The sequence below is a fragment of the Oncorhynchus keta genome, chromosome 27 (assembly GCF_023373465.1).
Source record: "Oncorhynchus keta strain PuntledgeMale-10-30-2019 chromosome 27, Oket_V2, whole genome shotgun sequence".
NCBI classification, from domain to species: Eukaryota; Metazoa; Chordata; class Actinopteri; order Salmoniformes; family Salmonidae; genus Oncorhynchus; species Oncorhynchus keta.
Window position 1 is genome coordinate 6,095,903 of NC_068447.1, and position 17,363 is coordinate 6,113,265.

Consider the following 17,363-nt stretch of genomic DNA (forward strand, 5'->3'; position numbering starts at 1 on the left):
ACCATATTTAATAGAGCAGCTCTATCACAGACCAGCTTTAGTATCTCTATCACAGACCAGAGATTTAATAGAGCAGCTCTATCACAGACCAGCTTTAGCATCTCTATCACAGACCAGATTTAGTATCTCTATCATAGACCAGCTTTAGTATCTCTATCATAGACCAGATTTAATAGAGCAGCTCTATCACAGACCAGCTTTAGTATCTCTATCACAGACCAGCTTTAGTATCTCTATCACAGACCAGATTTAGTATCTCTATCACAGACCAGATTTATTATCTGTATCACAGACCAGATTTAGTATCTCTATCACAGACCAGATTTAATAGAGCAGCTCTATCACAGACCAGATTTAGTATCTCTATCACAGACCAGATTTAATATCTCTATCACAGACCAGCTTTAGCATCTCTATCACAGACCAGATTTAGTATCTCTATCATAGACCAGCTTTAGTATCTCTATCATAGACCAGATTTATCACAGACCAGCTTTAGTATCTCTATCACAGACCAGATTTAGTATCTCTATCACAGACCAGATTTATTATCTGTATCACAGACCAGATTTAGTATCTCTATCACAGACCATATTTAATAGAGCAGCTCTATCACAGACCAGCTTTAGTATCTCTATCACAGACCAGATTTAATATGTCTATCACAGACCAGCTTTAGTAACTCTATCACAGACCAGATTTAGTATCTCTATCACAGACCAGATTTAATAGCTCTATCACAGAGCAGCTCTAGTAGCTCTATCACAGAGCAGCTTTAGTATCTCTATGACAGACCAGCTTTAGTAGCTCTATCACAGACCAGATTTAGTATCTTTATCACAGACCAGATTTAATAGCTCTATCACAGACCAGCTTTAATAGCGCTATCACAGACCAGCTCTTTCACAGACCAGCTCTATCACAGACCAGCTTTAATAGCTCTATCACAGACCAGCTTTAATAGCTCTATCACAGACCAGCTTTAGTAGCTCTATCACAGACCAGCTTTAGTAGCTCTATCACAGATCAGCTCTAGTAGCTCTATCACAGACCAGCTTTAATAGCTCTATTACAGACCAGCTTTAGTAGCTCTATCACAGACCAGCTTTAATAGCTCTATCACAGACCAGCTTTAATAGCTCTATCACAGACCAGCTTTAGTAGCTCTATCACAGACCAGCTTTAGTATCTCTATCACAGACCAGATTTAGTATCTCTATCACAGACCAGATTTAATAGAGCAGCTCTATCACAGACCAGCTTTAGCATCTCTATCACAGACCAGATTTTAGTATCTCTATCATAGACCAGCTTTAGTATCTCTATCATAGACCAGATTTAATAGAGCAGCTCTATCACAGACCAGCTTTAGTATCTCTATCACAGACCAGATTTAGTATCTCTATCACAGACCAGCTTTAGTAGCTCTATCACAGACCAGCTTTAGTAGCTCTATCACAGACCAGCTCTAGTAGCTCTATCACAGACCAGCTTTAATAGCTCTATCACAGACCAGCTCTATCACAGACCAGCTTTAGTAGCTCTATCACAGACCAGCTTTAATAGCTCTATCACAGATCAGCTTTAGTAGCTCTATCACAGACCAGCTCTATCACAGACCAGTTTTAGTAGCTCTATCACAGACCAGTTTTAGTAGCTCTATCACAGACCAGCTTTAGTAGCTCTATCACAGACCAGCTCTATCACAGACCAGCTTTAGTAGCTCTATCACAGACCAGCTCTATCACAGACCAGCTTTAGTAGCTCTATCACAGACCAGCTCTATCACAGACCAGCTTTAGTAGCTCTTTGCACTAAACCGTCCTCTGCCATTTCCTCTCTAATTTCTGGGCTCAGCAGCAAACGGCTCAGCTCTGCCACACACACACACACACACATTTATCTCCAGAGGCAGGCTCTAGGCAGTGTGGTCTCCACAGTCATGGTACATTGATCTTGTGAAAAGCTCCCCAGCCACTGAGCCAAGGGATTATAACATCATCTATCTGGCACAGTACACACTAAAGCTGTACAACTCGTGTATAACATATTTGGTCAAACGGTTGTGATAGAGTTTTTATGCGCAAACATGACACAAGCGTTTTGAAGACACCGTACAATGGTTGTGTGAACGTGATTGGTTACAGGATCGGGGGCGTTTGAGTCTAATTCCTACTTCAGAAGGCTTGTGTCGTGTCTTTGGCTATGCCGGATTAAGTGATATGACATGCTATTCTATAAAATCATTTCTCTGTAATTAATATTACTTGATTGAGCTAATCATGTAAATGTAATTAACTAGAGAGTCAGGCACCACAAAATAATATTTAGAGCTGTTATCTTCCGAATAAACTCTTAAAGTAATATTTTCCATCAATAGCAGTCAATATTAATCGTCATCTTAATTCAGTCTCATCTGAAAGTTGTAAATTCTTGCTTATCTGCACAAACCCTGGCTAACAATTTGAACCGGCAATACAAATGTGGGTTTAATTATTTATTTACTAAATACCTAACAAATCACACAGAATTACATATACACATAATTAAATCATAACTTGATTACAAATGACGTCATAAAGGAAAACGTCCCCAGCGGGCGGAACAGATATGACAGCTTGTTACACAAAGGAAAGGGGGCTGGGTTTGAGTGAAAGAGCGGGAAGACTGAGTAACAAAGGAAAAGGGGCTGGGTTTGAGTGAAAGAGCGGGAAGACTGAGGAACAAAGGGAGAAGCTGTGTCTCTATCGTAAATACAGGATCTTATGCATTCTAAATTACCGCCCATTTGGAAAAGGAAAATGCAATAAATATTTACTCTGAGCTGCGCTTCGGTAGGTCGGTGGTAGATGGAAGGCCATGTTGCCCAACCGAGTCCTTTGAAGAGTGTCTCTGGTTGTCAATTAGATACGTTGTAGTAACGTCATTGGGTGATAGATCGAATACTCTGTCTGTTCCTTCCTAACCCTTGTTGCATCTGCTGTTGCTAACTCAACGGCTAGGAGGTATCACTGCTGTAGTGAATAAGAGTTCAAAGATCATACCATTCGCAACCAAGCTCACGCTGATGTTGGCTTCGTTCTGTAGTTATTATCTGAACCATTCTGACATTGGACCGTCGTCCTCACATCATCGGAACAGGAGGTTATATTGTCGTCAAGGGCTTATATAGGAAGGGAGAGGAGGGCGTGTTTGAAAAGTTTTATAGCCCATGTCTCTTCACAGGGGCGGGCCACTGATTGAGCAGAGCCATATCTTATGAAAACCCAAATCTCACATTTTAGAAGCTAAAATCACATTTCATCCCATCACGAATAATTACATATTCAAACATTTAAATTCCTCAGTAGGGTAGAGAGAGGAAAAAGGAGGGAAGAGGTAATTATGACTGTCATAAATCTTCCCCCCAGGCCAACGTCATGACACTTGTTTGACTCTAGTTCCTACTTCAGAATGCCCGTTTGACACTAGTTCCTACTTCAGAAGGTCCGTTTGACTCTAGGTCCTACTTCAGAAGGCTCCTACTTCAGAAGGCACTGCTCTAACCCAGATGGGTTAGGGCAGTGGGATTGCGATTGCGTCATCTGTGGACCTATTGGGGCGGTAAGCAAATTGGAGTAGGTCTATGGTGTCAGGTAGGTGTCACAAGAATTTTGCTATCTCAATGGTTGAACTCAACTATCACTCAAGCTTTGACCAATTCCCAGAGGTTGTAAGGCTCTGGTTAATGAAGAATTAGACAAAGTCTCAGATTCTGAAATAGATCAATACTTTATTCAGAGAGCGCTCTGTCTTCAAGATGAGAACAATCTTTTTATAGCACACACACATGAACTCACATCAGTAGAAACTCCACCTCTCTTTAGGTGGGCTGTAAGTTCACATACATTGTTTATCACCCTTCTGCAACATGTTTCATCATCTTCTGCAAGCCGTTTCTAACAGTTTTCCCGTTATTAGTTTCACCGTTATCACAAGTCGACAGTTCAGTTATCCTTGAACGTCTCAACTATACCCAGCTCATATTGCGAAATAGTAACACAATGGCCATTGTTTACCACACACATTATTGGATTATGACTAACACATTTCAGGGTGGAATACTTTAGTCATTATCTTAAACATACAAATGATTCCATCAGTAGGATGGAGGTGATATGCTCCTTGACTAGTCTCTCAAAGCACTTCATGATGACGGAAGTGAGTGCTATGGACGATAGTCGTTTTGCTCAGTTACCTTAGCTTTCTTGGGACAGGAACAAGGGTGGCCCTCTTGAAGCATGTGGGAACAGCAGACTGGGATAGGGATTGATTGAATATGTCCGTAAAGACACCAGCCAGCTGGTCTGCGCATGCCCTGAGGACGCGGCTATGGATGCCGGCAGCCTTGCGAGGGTTAGCACGTTTAAATGTTTTACTCACGTTGGCTGCGATGGAGAGCCCGCAGGCTTTGTTAGCGGGCCGTGGCACTAGGCCGATAGCAACAAAATGGAGTTGTGATCCGATTCGTCAAAAAGAGGGAGAGCTTTGTATGCGTCGCGGAGGTTAGAATAGAATAAATGTGTATGATGATATACCATTTTGAAGCGTGTGTACTTTAAAATTGTATTGCAAAAAACGAGCAGTTTTATCACAGCCGTTGTGTCAAATGTGTTGTACAACTAGTGCGTGAACTGGGCCTCTGACTAACACTGTGCTGTGTAGTGAAATTCTACAAGACATCATGCACCGACTCCCTGAGCTAGAAATCAGAATGCCAACAGGGCTATTGGGTTTTGTGTCAATCGCGAGACTGAAGGCTATAGACAAGTAATATCAACATGGCTTTATTTTGATCACTAATCTGATGAAATTATGAAGTGACCGGTTTTACAGGTGTCTCCTGTAATTATTGCACCACCCAAACTGAACTAAAGTGGCAAGACAAAGTATTAGATTAGTTAATTTCCTCAATAGTGCAGAAAACTCTAGGAAATCTGGCCTTCGGTTACAAACTGAAAAATATGTGGTGGAGTCCTTTACAGTTGAATGTTCACAGAGAGATATCATTTACATCAAAAATTAGGAGGGACATATTGTTCCCCATCCCCTCCCCATCCCTCCCCCCATCCCTCCCCCCCATCCCTCTCTCCCCCATCCCTCCCCCCCCTCTCCCCCATCCCCCCCATCCCCCATCCCTCTCCCCCCCCATCCCTCTCTCCCCCATCCCTCTCTCCCCCCCATCCCTCCCCCCATTCCCCCCCATCCCTCTCTCCCCCCATCCCTCTCCCCCATCCCTCTCCAAGGTGAAAGAGGCAGGGTATGGGAGCAGTATGCATTTTAAAACATCTTGTTTGGCTATCATCTCTCCGGGGTGGTGCTCGTCAAACACTCGCTCACAAACGACCTGAGGGCCTTGAGCCCTGCGTTTAACCACCGTCGCCTGTCGTTCTGCGGCCACCGCGGAGCTGGTCTCTTACCAGGATGGAGAGGAGATTAATGCTACGGTGGAGGTGAGCAAACACAAAGGACGATCCATCTGCCTCAGGACAGAGTGGGACAGCCCTGCTGTGCAGCGGGTGAGAATGTTGGCATAGCTATTTATCATGGTGTGACAATTACACACACACAGAGAGAGAGAGAGAGACACACAAGGTCAGAGGGCGCCCTGTCTCCCCTGAGGAACCAGCCCACCTCTACCCCTCATGTTGCCCCAACACACCCCAGACCCAGCACAGCTAGGGACCAGCCATGCCAGCACCCTGGAACACCAAGGACAAGCCCCACCTTTGATGGCGGTGGCATGGAGACCTGAGGAGGAGGAGGAGGAGAAGAAGAAGATGAGTGAAGCAGGGCCCTACCCTGGGTCATGTTATGTAGAGCTCACTGTCGCAAAACGTTTTGCCACGGGGAAAAACTGGGAAAAGTCAAGTAGCATCTCCTTTAAGAGGGCAATTCCAACCCGAGGTAAGCGCATGTTAGGCCGTGTCGAGACAGTTAATTCAGCTTTAGTATTCTGATCATGGAGCTCCAAGCGCATACATTTAAATGTAGCTTTTTAGAAGCGTCTACCGTGTCCGGACTCCCTTTATTCAAATGCCAGTATATATATATATGCTAACAACAACAAAACAACTGATGGCAGAAGCTAGCTAACTTTTACTGTAGCCAGTCAACCTCTGTAGCCAGTCAACCTCTGTAGCCAGTTAACCTCTGTAGCCAGTCAACCTCTGTAGCCAGTCAACCTCTGTAGCCAGTTAACCTCTGTAGCCAGTCAACCTCTGTAGCCAGTTAACCTCTGTAACCAGTCAACCTCTGTAGCCAGTTAACCTCTGTAGCCAGTCAACCTCTGTAGCCAGTCAACCTCTGTAGCCAGTCAACCTCTGTAGCTAGTCAACCTCTGTAGCTAGTTAACCTCTGTAGCGAGCCAGCAAGTAACGCTAAAGGTATTGCATAACTCCAGCCAAATATTGTTTTTTTCCCCCTTCTCAATATGAATTAGCTGGCAAGCATACGAGTCCAGCAAACATATTCCTCACACGCTAGGTATGCATTTCCTCCAACGCCAAAATGAAAAGGTGCCTCTCTCTCTCTGTCCCAAAACAGAGAGCTGATGTCGGAGATGTCGGAGAGCTGATGATATCGCCCCCCACGCTTCGGTAGCCTGACGTGTGTCCAGGCACACGGTGCTTCACCATCTCCTGAAGTGGTCAGCCAGATCTGAACACAATGCGTCTTGTCTTGGACTCGTCTTTTCAATGTAATCTTCGTATTCTGACAGCAGAAGTCTCATGTAAATGTCAAATGTAGTTCCGTGTTACGCTCTTTTCTCTCTGCGCATATTCTGACCTTGAATGTAAGCATGAGAATGATTATTTCTGTATTTATTTATTTGACGTTTATTTAACCAGGTAGGCAAGTTGAGAACAGCATATCATATGCTATTCCCCAGCTATTTCAATTGGATGGAGATCAAATATCTACAGAGCTACAGGTGTAAACTCGTACATCGCCTTGGTCCATACAATTGCCCTTATTTTAGCGCCCCAAAAACGTAATACTTCCAGATCAACTGTAATGTCAATACTATTGTAAAGCACAATTTCTCCCCTTTCCTACAGAATCAATTACACTACCCCCTATTTCAACCACACCTGTTGATGACAGGTGAATACAAATCGACCACACAGCCATGCAATGAGGGCGGCAGCGTAGCCTAGTGGTTAGAGCGTTGGACTAGTAACCGGAAGGTTGTGAGTTCAAATCCCCGAGCTGACAAGGTACAAATCTGGTTAAATAAAGGTAAAAAAAAAATAAAAAAAATGCAATCTACATAGAACAAACATAGACAGTAGAATGCCACCTTTCCAACAAGTCACTTCGGAAAAATGTATGCCCTGCTATAGAGCTGCCCCGGGCAACTGTAAGTGCTGTTATTGTGAAGTGGAAACATCGAGGCCACACACAAGCTCACAGAATGAGACCAGCAACTGCTAAAGCGTGTAAAGCTTTTCTCCATTGGACTGGAGCAGTGGAAATGGGTTCTCTGGCAGCCCGAATGCATAGTGCCAACTGTAAAGTTTGGCGGAGGAGGAATAATGGTCTGGAGCTGTTTTTCATGGTTCGGGACTCTTAGTTCCAGTGAAAGGGAATCTTAACGCTACGGCACACAACGACATTACGCTTGCAACAGTTTTGGGGAAGGCCCTTTCCTGTTTCAGCATGAAACAGGAAAGGGCACAATATGGGAGTGATTCAAGGCTGCAAGTGTAACGGATGTGAAACGGCTAGCTTAGTTAGCGGTGTGCGCTAAATAGCGTTTCAATCGGTTACGTCACTTGCTCTGAGACTGAAGTAGTAGTTCCCCTTTGCTCTGCAAGGGCCGCGGCTTTTGTGGAGCGATGGGTAACGATGCTTAGAGGGGTGACTGTTGTCGATGTGTGCAGAAGGTCCCTGGTTCGCGCCCGGGTATGGGCGAGGGGACGGACGTAAAGTTATTCTGTTACACAAGTTCATTTGCGGTATTGACCAATAGAAAAATCAGATCCGATTTTGGAACCAATCCTATATATCTCCTATAGGATATAATGTGTTAGGATTTGTTTCTTGGAATACGACAGGACGCATGTGATGGACATGAGGTGTAAAAGCCTCTGTCACACCGACGGTGAATTTTTTCCCGCGAAATGTGACGCAGCATTCGTCTGAAAATGTCAATGACAATAAAACGTTTCAGCGTTCACCTTCTGCTACCGTTTCTGTCAAGCCGTCTACAGCGTACAGTTTGATGCCCACGTTCGATGAATACAACGTGTGCACGGCAACCGGACGCACGGCAACCGGATACGCCGCGACTGCCAGTTCAGCGACGCAACTGCGTTCGGTTGTCAGTTACTGGTCTCCCCTCTACAACTCAGTTACTGGTCTCCCCCCTACAACTCAGTTACTGGTCTCCCCCCTACAACTCAGTTACTGGTCTCTCCCATTCAACTCAGTTACTGGTCTCTCCCCACTACAACTCAGTTACTGGTCTCTCCCCACTACAACTCAGAAACTGGTCTCTCCCATTCAACTCAGTTACTGGTCTCTCCCCACTACAACTCAGTTACTGGTCTCTCCCATTCAACTCAGTTACTGGTCTCTCCCATTCAATTCAGTTACTGGTCTCTCCCATACAACTCAGTTGCTGGTCTCTCCCATACAACTCAGTTACTGGTCTCTCCCCACTACAACTCAGTTACTGGTCTCTCCCCACTACAACTCAGTTACTGGTCTCTCCCCACTACAACTCAGTTACTGGTCTCTCCCATTCAACTCAGTTACTGGTCTCTCCCCACTACAACTCAGTTACTGGTCTCTCCCCACTACAACTCAGTTACTGGTCTCTCCCATACAACTCAGTTACTGGTCTCTCCCATACAACTCAGTTACTGGTCTCTCCCATACAACTCAGTTACTGGTCTCTCCCATACAACTCAGTTACTGGTCTCTCCCCACTACAACTCAGTTACTGGTCTCTCCCATACAACTCAGTTACTGGTCTCTCCCCACTACAACTCAGTTACTGGTCTCTCCCATTCAACTCAGTTACTGGTCTCTCCCATTCAACTCAGTTACTGGTCTCACCCCTACAACTCAGTTACTGGTCTCACCCCTACAACTCAGTTACTGGTCTCTCCCATTCAACTCAGTTACTGGTCTCTCCCCACTACAACTCAGTTACTGGTCTCTCCCATTCAACTCAGTTACTGGTCTCTCCCATTCAACTCAGTTACTGGTCTCTCCCCACTACAACTCAGTTACTGGTCTCTCCCATACAACTCAGTTACTGGTCTCTCCCCCTACAACTCAGTTACTGGTCTCACCCCTACAACTCAGTTACTGGTCTCTCCCATACAACTCAGTTACTGGTCTCTCCCCTACAACTCAGTTACTGGTCTCACCCCTACAACTCAGTTACTGGTCTCACCCCTACAACTCAGTTACTGGTCTCACCCCTACAACTCAGTTACTGGTCTCACCCCTACAACTCAGTTACTGGTCTCACCGCTACAACTCAGTTACTGGTCTCTCCCATTCAACTCAGTTACTGGTCTCACCCCTACAACTCAGTTACTGGTCTCACCGCTACAACTCAGTTACTGGTCTCTCCCATTCAACTCAGTTACTGGTCTCTCCCATACAACTCAGTTACTGGTCTCTCCCATAACTCAGTTACTGGTCTCACCCCTACAACTCAGTTACTGGTCTCTCCCATAACTCAGTTACTGGTCTCTCCCATAACTCAGTTACTGGTCTCTCCCATACAACTCAGTTACTGGTCTCTCCCATACAACTCAGTTACTGGTCTCTCCCATAACTCAGTTACTGGTCTCTCCCATAACTCAGTTACTGGTCTCTCAATTCTAAATGTCTGCCTGTGACATTCCACAGATCATCTGTGCTGCACATACTGTAATTGGACAGTACAGTGGTAATGCAGAGAGACGGTAAACACACTGTACAAACCCACTATGTAACGTCTCCAGTACAGTGAAATTGAGATGTAAAATGGCACTGATCTGTGAGGTTACAACTACCGGACACGTATACAGTTAGACAGTAATGGGGCACTCAAAAGGAGAGTTTCAAAAGACAAGAGTTCTGAAAGTGAGTTCGTTGTTCACCAGTCCAGCGCCATGTTTTTCATTATAGAGGGTCTATGATGTGAGGGAGGCCAGCAGAACTAATTATACCCTTCATCTGGGCTAGGGGCCAAATGGCTCCTTATTCACTACTTCTTACCAGGGCCCATAGGGCTCAACAGATATCATTTGGGACACATCAACACATCTAGGCTAGGAGCCAGAACGGCCAGGGTTATAAATCAGAGAAACAAAATCTACTGAACACAATGAAGACCTCGGGATTTAGTAGAGGCAGAGAGCTCAAGTGAAATAGAGAGAGAGGGAGGGTGGGGAGGCAGAGGGAGGGTGGGGAGGCAGAGGCAGAAGGGGAGGAAGAGGCAGAAGGGGAGGGAGAGAGGGAGGGAGAGACAGAAGGGGAGAGAGGGAGGGAGGGAGAGACAGAAGGGGAGAGAGGGAGAGAGAGGGAGGGAGAGACAGAAGGGGAGGGAGGGAGAGAGAGGGCGAGAGAGACAGAAGGGGAGGGAGGGAGGGAGGGAGGGAGGGAGGGAGGGAGGGAGGGAGGGGAGACAGAAGGGGAGGGAGGGAGAGAGGGAGGGAGAGACAGAAGGGGAGGGAGGGAGAGACAGAAGGGGAGGGAGGGAGAGGCAGAAGGGGAGGGAGGGAGAGAGGGAGGGAGAGACAGAAGGGGAGGGAGAGAGGGAGGGAGAGACAGAAGGGGAGGGAGGGAGGGAGGGGAGGGAGGGAGGGAGGGAGAGGCAGAAGGGAGGGAGGGAGGGAGAGGCAGAAGGGGAGGGAGAGAGGGAGGGAGAGACAGAAGGGGAGAGAGGGAGGGAGAGACAGAAGGAGAGACAGAAGGGGAGGGAGAGAGGGAGGGAAAGGCAGAAGGGGAGGGAGAGAGGGAGGGAAAGGCAGAAGGGGAGGGAGAGACAGAAGGAGGGAGAGACAGAAGGGGAGGGAGGGAGAGAGGGAGGGAGAGACAGAAGGGGAGGGAGGGAGGGAGAGGCAGAAGGGGAGAGAGGGAGGGAAAGGCAGATGGGGGGAGGGAGGGAGAGCGAGGCAGAAGGGGAGGGAGAGAGGGAGGGAGAGAGAGAGAGAGAGAGAGGGAGAGGGAGGGATAGAGGGGGGGAGGGAGAGAGGGAGAGAGGGAGGGGGAGACAGAAGGGGAGGGAGAGAGGGAGACAGAAGGGGAGGGAGACAGAAGGGGAGAGAGGGAGACAGAAGGGGAGGGAGACAGAAGGGGAGGGAGGGAGGGGAGACAGAAGGGGAGAGAGGGGCATCGGGCAAGCTGAGTTTGCGGCAGGCAGGACCCCTTGTGTGTGTGTGTGTGTGTGTGTGTGGCCTCCAGTGTGTGTTTAGAGCGGCTGAGGAATGTCTGGTCCGGGCCAGCGGGTCTGTTGGACTGCTTGCCGGTCGGTTGGTTGGTGCAGACAGGGACTCTAGATCAGCTATGAGAGGAATTCAGAGTACGAGATCATTAGAACCAAGAGAGATCCAACACAGTGGGAGGATACAGCAGCTGCCTTCTAACAGCACAGAGACACACAGAGGAAGAGACCCAGAGACACACAGAGGGAGAGACCCAGAGACACACAGAGGGAGAGACCCAGAGACACAAAGAGGGAGAGACCCAGAGACACACAGAGGGAGAGACCCAGAGATACAAAGAGGGAGAGACCCAGAGACACAAAGAGGGAGAGACCCAGAGACACAAAGAGGGAGAGACCCAGAGACACAAAGAGGGAGAGACCCAGAGACAAATAGAGGGAGAGACCCAGAGACAAATAGAGGGAGAGACCCAGAGACACAAAGAGGGAGAGACCCAGAGACACAAAGAGGGAGAGACCCAGAGACACAAAGAGGGAGAGACCCAGAGACAAATAGAGGGAGAGACCCAGAGACAGAGAGACCCAGAGACAAATAGAGGGAGAGACCCAGAGACACAAATAGAGGGAGAGACCCAGAGACACAAAGAGGGAGAGATCCAGAGACAAATAGAGGGAGAGATCCAGAGACAAATAGAGGGAGAGACCCAGAGACACAAATAGAGGGAGAGACCCAGAGATACAAAGAGGGAGAGACCCAGAGATACAAAGAGGGAGAGACCCAGAGACACACAGAGGGAGAGACCCAGAGACACAAAGAGGGAGAGACCCAGAGACAAATAGAGGGAGAGACCCAGAGACACAAATAGAGGGAGAGACCCAGAGATACAAAGAGGGAGAGACCCAGAGATACAAAGAGGGAGAGACCCAGAGACACACAGAGGGAGAGACCCAGAGATACAAAGAGGGAGAGACCCAGAGACAAATAGAGGGAGAGACCCAGAGACAAATAGAGGAAGAGACCCAGAGATACAAAGAGGGAGAGACCCAGAGATACAAAGAGGGAGAGACCCAGAGACACACAGAGGGAGAGACCCAGAGATACAAAGAGGGAGAGACCCAGAGACAAATAGAGGGAGAGACCCAGAGACAAATAGAGGGAGAGACCCAGAGATACAAAGAGGGAGAGACCCAGAGACACACAGAGGGAGAGACCCAGAGACACAGAGACCCAGAAACAAATAGAGGGAGACCCAGAGACACCCAGAGACACACAGAGGGAGAGACCCAGAGACACACAGGCAGGCAGACACACAGAGAGAGAGACCCAGAGACACACAGAGGGAGAGACCCAGAGACAAATAGAGGGAGAGACCCAGAGACAAATAGAGGGAGAGACCCAGAGATACAAAGAGGGAGAGACCCAGAGACACACAGAGGGAGAGACCCAGAGACACAGAGACCCAGAAACAAATAGAGGGAGACCCAGAGACACCCAGAGACACACAGAGGGAGAGACCCAGAGACACACAGGCAGGCAGACACACAGAGAGAGAGACCCAGAGACAAACAGACAGGCAGACACACACAGAGAGAGAGACCCAGAGACACAAATAAAATAAAGTAAGGACACAGAGAGACACCCCCAGGAGGAAGCAGGAGGGTCTACAGTTGACAGAGGGAAATTAACAGAGCCATGAAAAACCCCATTAGTATGATTGGAAGGATACACTCAAAATGTCTGTCCATGAAGACAGATCTAGAGACGACGAAACGCAAGTCTGTTACCATGAGCAATTCTGAGCCCAAGGACCACACGCAGCCAGAGCTGTTATGATGAAATCGCCTGAAGTGTCCCTCTGCTCTGGGATAAATAGAAGTGTCCCTCTGCTCTGGGATAAATAGAAGTGTCCCTCTGCTCTGGGATAAATAGAAGTGTCCCTCTGCTCTGGGATAAATAGAAGTGTTTCTCTGCTCTGGGATAAATAGAAGTGTTTCTCTGCTCTGGGATAAATAGAAGTGTCCCTCTGCTCTGGGATAAATAGAAGTGCCCCTCTGCTCTGGGATAAATAGAAGTGTCTCTCTGCTCTGGGATAAATAGAAGTGTCCCTCTGCTCTGGGATAAATAGAAGTGTCCCTCTGCTCTGGGATAAATATAAGTGCCCCTCTGCTCTGGGATAAATAGAAGTGCCCCTCTGCTCTGGGATAAATAGAAGTGTCTCTCTGCTCTGGGATAAATAGAAGTGTCCCTCTGCTCTGGGATAAATAGAAGTGTCCCTCTGCTCTGGGATAAATATAAGTGCCCCTCTGCTCTGGGATAAATATAAGTGCCCCTCTGCTCTGGGATAAATAGAAGTGTCCCTCTGCTCTGGGATAAATAGAAGTGCCCTCTGCTCTGGGATAAATAGAAGTGTCCCTCTGCTCTGGGATAAATAGAAGTGTCCCTCTGCTCTGGGATAAATAGAAGTGTCCCTCTGCTCTGGGATAAATAGAAGTGTCTCTCTGCTCTGGGATAAATAGATGATCAGCAAGAGCTTGAGAACAGCAGGACATACATTATAATGACAGACTGTCTGCGCAGTGGTCACCATGGAGATGAAAGGGTCAGGAAGTTCGACAACGAACGTACCTTTTGGAGAAATGTCCTCTGGTCTGATGAAACAAAAATAGAACTGTTTGGCCATAATGACCATCGTTATGTTTGGAGGAAAAAAGGGGAGGCTTGCAAGCCGAAGAACACCATCCCAACCGTGAAGCAAGGGGGTGGCAGCATCATGTTGTGGGGGTGGCAGCATCATGTTGTGGGGGTGGCAGCATCATGTTGTGGGTTGTGGGGGTGCTTCGCTGCAGGAGGGACTGGTGCACTTCACACAATATATGGCATCATGAGGTGGGAAAATTATGTGGATATATTGAAGCAACATCTCAAGACATCAGTCAGGAAGTCGCAAATGGGTCTTCCACAAATGGACAATGACCCCAAGCATACTTTCAAAGTTGTGGCAAAATGGCTTAAGGACAACAAAGTCAAGGTATTGGGGTGGCCATCACAAAGCCCTGACCTCAATCCTATAGAAAATTTGTGGGCAGAACTGAAAAAGCGTGTGCGAGCAAGGAGGCCTACAAACCTGACTCAGTTACACCTGCTCTGTCAGGAGGAATGGGCCAAAATTCAACCAATTTATTGTGGGAAGCTTGTGGAAGGCTACACGAAACATTTGTCCCAAGTTAAACAATTTAAAGACAGTGATACCAAATACTAATTGAGTGTATGTAAACTTCTGACCCACTGGGAATGTGATGAAAGAAAATAAAAGCTGAAATAAATCGTTCTCTCTACTATTATTCTGACATTTCACATTCTTAAAATAAAGTGGCTGACCTAAAACAGGGAATATTTACTAGGATTAAATGTCAGGAATAGTGATAAACTGAGTTTAAATGTATTTGGCTAAGGTGTATGTAAACTTCCGACTTCAACTGTAGCTACTAGCCTCTACGCTGCCACACACTCAACAGACTGCTGGGCGTGAGGTAAGAGGGAGACAGGGGTATGAGGTAGAATAGAAGACTGAGGACGAGGCTCTGTATCCTCAATACCTCTTTTAGACCACGGACAGACAACCGCATCCTTTTCACATTGCTATTCATAGCAAGAATGTTTTCAGACCATATTTCAGTGTGTGTGTGTGTGTGTGTGTCTCTGTGCCTGAGTGGTACACCACCAGATTTAGGAGGATGTGATTTGGGATGACATCGAGTCAGTCGTTCCATCGTTGAGGAGTGGGGATATATAATGAATTCAAGCAGCCAGTGGAGCTGTCGCTCTAAGCTCTCTCGGATGTTTCCTTGTGTCTTGTGGGGAGGTGAGCCTCAAGAGCTAAACAACAACAGGCACCAGCAGCTGTCACATGATCACGACTGACAACCTGGGGAATAGAGGGGAATTCTGAGGAACCTGTTTTCACGGAGGACAGGGAGTCATTTCCAGCCTGGTGAAATCCAGACTGAACTCTCCCTCAAGAGATAATGTAGCCTGGTGAAATCCAGACTGAACTCTCCCTCAAGAGATAATGTAGCCTGGTGAAATCCAGACTGAACTCTCCCTCAAGAGATAATGTAGCCTGGTGAAATCCAGACTGAACTCTCCCTCAAGAGATAATGTAGCCCGGTGAATCCAGATTGAATGTTACTCTGGAGATAATGTAGCCTGGTGAATTCCAAAAATGTATAGCGTTCAATCTGGATTTACCGGGCTACATTATCTCCGGAGTAACGATCAGTCTGGATTCACCGGGCTACATTATCTCCGGAGTAACGATCAGTCTGGATTCACCGGGCGACATTATCCCCGGAGTAACTTTCAGTCTGGATTCACCGGGCGACATTATCTCCGGAGTAACGATCAGTCTGGATTCACCGGGCTACATTATCTCCGGAGTAACGATCAGTCTGGATTCACCGTGGTTACATTATCTCCGGAGTAACTTTCAGTCTGGATTCACCGGGCTACATTATCTCCGGAACTTTCAGTCTGGATTCACCAGGCTACATTATCTCCGGAGTAACTTTCAGTCTGGATTCACCGGGCTACATTATCTCCGGAGTAACTTTCAGTCTGGATTCACCAGGCTACATTATCTCCGGAGTAACTTTCAGTCTGGATTCACCGGGCTACATTATCTCCGGAGTAACTTTCAGTCTGGATTCACCGGGCGACATTATCTCCGGAGTAACTATCAGTCTGGATTCAACGGGCGACATTATCTCCGGAGTAACGATCAGTCTGGATTCAACGGCGACATTAACTCCGGATTAATGTTCAGTCTGGATTCACCGGGCGACATTATCTCCGGAGTAACTTTCAGTCTGGATTCACCGGGCTACATTATCTCCGGAGTAACTTTCAGTCTGGATTCAACAGGCTACATTATCTCTGGAGTAACTTTCAGTCTGGATTCACCGGGCTACATTATCTCCGGAGTAACTTTCAGTCTGGATTCACAGGGCGACATTATCTCCAGAGTAACGATCAGTCTGGATTCACCGTGGTTACATTATCTCCGGAGTAACTTTCAGTCTGGATTCACCGGGCTACATTATCTCCGGAACTTTCAGTCTGGATTCACCAGGCTACATTATCTCCGGAGTAACTTTCAGTCTGGATTCAACGGGCGACATTATCTCCGGAGTAACGATCAGTCTGGATTCAACGGTGACATTATCTCCGGATTAATGTTCAGTCTGGATTCACCGGGCGACATTATCTCCGGAGTAACGATCAGTCTGGATTCACCGGGCGACATTATCTCCGGAGTAACTATCAGTCTGGATTCAACGGGCGACATTATCTCCGGAGTAACGATCAGTCTGGATTCACCGGGCTACATTATCTCCGGATTAATGTTCAGTCTGGATTCACCAGGCGACATTATCTCCGGAGTAACGATCAGTCTGGATTCACCGGGCTACATTATCTCCGGAGCAACTTTCGGTCTGGATTCACCGGGCTACATTATCTCCGGAGTAACAATCAGTCTGGATTCACCAGGCTACATTATCTCCGGAATAACTTTCAGTCTGGATTCACCGGGCGACATTATCTCCGGAGTAACGATCAGCATGGATTCACGGGGCTACATTATCTCCGGAGTAACGATCAGCCTGGATTCACCGGGCGACATTATCTCCGGATTCATGTTCAGTCTGGATTCACCGGGCTACATTATCTCCGGATTAATGTTCAGTCTGGATTCACCAGGCGACATTATCTCCGGAGTAACGATCAGTCTGGATTCACCGGGCTACATTATCTCCGGAGCAACTTTCGGTCTGGATTCACCGGGCCTGGATAACAATCAGTCTGGGGCTACATTATCTCCGGAATAACTTTCAGTCTGGATTCACCGGGCGACATTATCTCCGGAGTAACGAT